The following is a 5,393-nucleotide window of genomic DNA, read 5'->3' as shown; positions in this document are numbered from 1 at the left end:
GAGGCTGAGGCGGGCGAATCATGAGGTCAGGAGAGCGAGACCAGCCTGGCCAACATCATGAAACCCCATCTCCACTAAAAATACCAAAAATTAGTTGGTTGTGGCAACGGGCACCTGTAATTCCAGCTACTTGGGAGGCTGAGGCAGGAGAACCGCTTGAACCCGGGAGGCAGAGGTTGCAGTGAGCCAAGATCACGCCATTGCACTCCAGCCTGGGTGTCAGTGCAAGATTCCATCTCAAAAAATAAATAAATAAAATAAAAAAAAAAAAACACACTTGAAACAAACAAACAAAAATTAGGCTGCTCTGTCTATGGAGAAGCCATTCTTTTGTTTCTTTACTTCTCTAATAAACTTGCTTTCGCTTTATGGGCTCAGCCCAAATTATTTCTTGCGTGAGATCCAAGATCTGTCTCGTGGGGTCTGGATATGGACCTCTTTCTGGTAACATTTTCCTGGCCAACCATAACATGACGATACTGGAGAGACCCTTGACCCAAAGGAAAATCGTCCTCGCAGCACCAGTTGGCTGACTTTGCACTGACCCTGCTTATTCCTTTGAACCATTCACTGACCACTTACTGCTGTTCAGAAGAAACAAGAGGGATGGATAGCACCTTTTGTTGGGTCTCAGAGTTCTGAATGGCCCTCACTATACCAAGGCTTTCTGACTGAGCTCCTCTCTCTCTTGAATACAAGCAATTCTGTTGTTAGGCAGAAATATCATCACCCCTATTTAGCCTGAATAAGTTACAAAAAAGGGATCTTCATTCCTCTGCAACCCTTAGGATTAAGTGTCCCCTTATAGGCTGCGCATGGTGGCTCACACTTGTAATTCCACCACTTTGGAAAGCCAACATGGTCAGATCCACTTGAGCTCAGGAGTTTGAGACTAGCCTGGGCAACATAGTAAGACCTTGTCTCTACTAAAAAGCAAAGTAAATTAGCCAGGAGTGTGGTGCAAGTCCAAGCTAATCAGGAGGCTGAGGTGGGAGAATCACTTGAGCCCAGAAGGTTGAAGCTTCAGTGAGCTATGATGGTGGCACTGCCCTCCAGCCTGGGCGATAGAGCGAGACCCTGTCTCAGGAAAAAAAAAAAAAGAGTCTACTACTGTACAAGGGAGAGAGGAAATATGTCAGAGGCACTCAAACCAGAGTGACTCCATCTTAAATAGGGCTGGGTAAAATGAGTCTGAGACCCGCGTGGCCTCATTCCCAGGAGGTTAGGCATTCTAAGTCACAGGATAAGACAGGAGGTCCACAGGACTGGTTTCACAAGATACAGGTCACGAAGACCCTGCTGATAAAACGGGATGCTATAAAGAAGCCAGCTAGAACCCACCAAAACCAGTATTTCAGGCGGGGCACAGTGGCTTATGCCTGTAATCCCAGCACTTTGGGAGGCCAAGGCAGGTGGATCACTTGAGGTCAGGAGTTTGAGACTAGCCTGGCTAACATAGTGAAACCCTGTTTCTACTAAAAATACAAAATTAGCAGGGTGTTGTGCTGGGTGCCTGTAATCCCAGCTACTCGGGAGGCTGAGGCATGAGAATCGCACCACTGCACTCCAGCCTGGGTGACAGAATGGGACTAAACCCCAGAAAAAAAAAAAAAAATCCAAGATGGCAAGGAAAGCCACCTCTGATCGTCCTTCTGCTCATTATATGCTAATTATAATATATTAGCATGCTAAAAGACATTCCCACTATCACCATGACAGCTTACAAATGACATGGCAATGTACCTATGTGGTCTGAAAGGGGGAGGAAACCTCACTTCCTGAAAATTCTTGCCCCTTTCCTGGAAAACTCATGAATAATTCACCTCTTGTTTAGTATATGATAGAGAAATAACCATAAAAATAGCCAACCAACAGCCCTTGGGGCTTCTCTATCTATGGAGTAGCCATTCTTTTATTTCTTTGCTTCTCTAATAAACTTGCTTTCACTTAAAAAAAAGTCTCAACAAATAAATAAAAAACCTTAGTCGGGCACGGTGGCTGGTGCCTGTTAATCCCAGCACTTTGGGAGGCCGAGATGAGTGGATCACTTGAGGTCAGGAGGTCGAGACCAGCCTGGCCAACTTGGTGAAACCCTCGTCTCTACCAAAAATGAAAAAAAAAAAAAAAAACTAGCTAGGCATGGTGGCACACACCTGTAGTCCCAGCTACTTGGGAGGCTGAGGCAGGAGAATTACTTGAACCTGGGAGTCAGAGGTTAAGCAGAGATCACCCCACTGCACTCCAGCCTGGGCAATAGAATGAAACTCTGTCTAAAAAAACAAACAAACAATGAAAACAAAAACAAACAAACAAACAAACAAAAATCCCTGAGCAATGGAAGATACAAAAAAGAACCAAATTAAAAGATGAGAATTAAAAAAAAGAAGAAGAAATAAAAAAACTCAATGGATGACCCAGCAATTCCATTCCTAGCTATACATCCAAGAGGAATGAAAACATATGTCCATATAAAAATATGTACATGAATGCTCATAGCAGCATTATTCATAATAGTCCACGAGTGGAAACAGTGCAAATGTCCCTCAATTGAAGAATGGATAAATGAGGTTTATCCACACAATTACTCAGTCATAAAAAATAAATGAAGAGCTGGGCACGGTGGCTCACGCCTGTAATCCCAGCACTTTGGGAGGCCAATGCAGGCGGATCACCTGAGGTCGGGAGTTTGAGACCAGCCTGACCAACATGGAGAAACCCTGTCTCTACTAAAAATACAAAATTAGCCGGGCGTGGTGGCGCATGCCTGTAATCCCAGCTACTTGGGAGGCTGAGGCAGGAGAATCGCTTGAACCTGGGAGGCGGAGGTTGCAGTGAGCTGAGATTGTGCCATTGCACTCCAGCCTGGGCAACAAGAGTGAGACTCAGTCTCAAAAATAAAAATAAAAAATAAAAAATAAAAATAAATAAATGAAGAGCCGGGCGCAGTGGCTCACACCTGTAATCCCAGCACTTTGGGAGGCCGAGATGGGCAGATCACCTGAGGTCAGAAGTTTGAGACCATCCTCAACATGGAGAAACCCCATCTCTACTAAAAATACAAAATTAGCTGGGCGTGGTGGTGCATGCCTGTAATCCCAGCTACTCAGGAGGCTGAGGCAGGAGAATTGCTTGAACCTGGGAGGCGGAGGTTGCAGTGAACCGAGATTGTGCCATTGCACTCCAGCCTGGGCAACAAGAGCGAGGCTTGGTCTCAGAAAAAAATAATAATAAATAAATAAATGAAGTAAATGCTATAATATGGATGAATCTCGAAAACATCATACTTTCTTCTGAACCATTGTTTTATGAAAAAAAAGAGAGAGAAAAGCTCACAGCAAGTGAAAGCAACCAGACAGAAAGGATCACACATTGCCTGATTCTAGTTATTTATTTATTTAGAGACAGGGTCTTGCTCTGTTATCCACACTGGAGTCTAGTGGCAAGATCTTAGCTCGCTGCAACCTCTGCCTCCTGGGCTCAAGTGATTCTCCCACCTCAGCCTACTGAGTACCTGGGATTACAGGTGCACGCCACTCTGCCCAGTTAGTTTTTTGTATTTTTCTTAGAGAGAGGATTTCACGGTGTTGCTGATCTCGAACTCCTGGGATCGGGCAATCTGCCCACCTAGGCCTCCCAAAGTGCTGAGGTTACAGGCATAGGACACCACTTCCAGCCAACAATAGTGACTTTAATGCTATGTGAATTTTATTTCAATTTTTAAAATTGCAAGCAAACGACAACAAAACTGTCCTCACATTGCTGAGCACCAAGCACGTGGGAAGCGCTGAGGAGCTGAGGAGCTGGCCTGAGAGCACTTACTGAGGTGTCTGGGCCTCCAGGTGGGCAAAGATTGGCTATTCTTGGGGACTGACCGGCAACTTCACCCTGTCACAGAAATGTCTATAGCTATAGCCAGGTATGGTGTCTCATGTCTGTAGTCCCAACTACTCTGGAGGCTGAGGTGGAAGGATGCCTTGTACCCAGGAATTTGAGATCAGTCTTGGTAACATAGCAAGACCCCCATCTCAGAAATAATTTTTAAAAAAGGAACTCTATCCTCAACTAATTCCTCCTCAAAGGAACAAACAACAACAACAACAAAAAAACAACTACCTAGACGGAGTCAAAGGATTACAAAAAACCTAGAGGGAAGTACATTTCATCTTTAGAATTTATCTAGTGTGCTCTTATTTTTTTTTTTTTCCTCAGAATCTTGTTCTGTCACCCAGGCTGGAGTGCAGCGGCATGATCTTGGCTCACTGCAACCTCCACCTCCCGGGTTCAAGCAATTCTCCTGCCTCAGCCTCCGGAGTAGCTGGGATTACAGGCACCCGCCACCATGCCCGGCTAATTTTTGTATTTTTACTAGAAACCGGGTTTCACCATCTTGGCCAGTCTGGTCTTGAACTTCTGACCGTGTGATCCACACGCCTTGGCCTCCCAAAGTGCTGGGATTACAGGCGTGAGCTGCTGCGCCTGGACAAAATCTGTTATTTCTTTCACTCTATGGATACATCTTTCTTTACCTTTCAGGATTCAAGAAAATTGAGACAAACCCTTTAGAGGTCACGGGGTTTCTACCTATTGCTATAATACTATCTCCTTCACCCCATTCCACCTCTAAAGCTCCACCTTAATGAAGAAGGTAGGTCAGAGATCATACAAATGGCGGGGATGGCTTGGTTTTTCCCCAGCTCCACCTCCCGGACAGAAACTGAGTCTCTGTAGGAATATTCTTTGCTTCTCCTGTGGCCTGACCTTGTTGTTTTATCAGACTACTCTAATCAAGAATCCAAGAATGTTCGTTTTAAGACTCTGGCACTTGTGGAAAAGATGCATCTTGCTTCAAGGTATGAGAGTGAGGTGTCAACTTAGCCTGCACCTTCACTTCGTAGTAGCTGTGGCTACCCTTTTGATGGGGGTGGGAGTTTTCCCTCTGTTTTGTTGTTTTTGTATTTTTAGTGGGTTTGGATAGAGAATAGTGAGCACAAAGAATTTTATTTCACATTTTTTCTCTTTTTGATACAGGATCTCGCTCTGTCTCCCAGGCTGGAGTACAGGGTCACAATCACAGCTCACTCCAGCCTTGACCTCCAGGTTCAAATGTTCCTCCCACCCCAGCCTCCCAAGTATCTGAGACTACTGGCACACACCACCATGCCCACCTAAGTTTTAAATTATTGTAGAGACGGGGTCTCACTATGGTGCCCAGGCTGGTCTCACACTCCTGGCCTCAAGAGATCCTCTGGCCCCTATTTCACATTTTTTACATTGATATACCATTTCCCAACCCAAATGTCTAGCACATTCCCTTGCCAGGCCCAGAATGAAGACGTCTGCCCTCTTAGCTTTCATTCATCCACTCTTCACCCTCAAATGTTTTACCTAACTCA

This window comes from Mandrillus leucophaeus, unplaced genomic scaffold, assembly GCF_000951045.1.
Source record: "Mandrillus leucophaeus isolate KB7577 unplaced genomic scaffold, Mleu.le_1.0 Scaffold441, whole genome shotgun sequence".
In the NCBI taxonomy this organism is placed as follows: Eukaryota; Metazoa; Chordata; class Mammalia; order Primates; family Cercopithecidae; genus Mandrillus; species Mandrillus leucophaeus.
Note: the sequence above shows the minus strand (reverse complement) of the source record.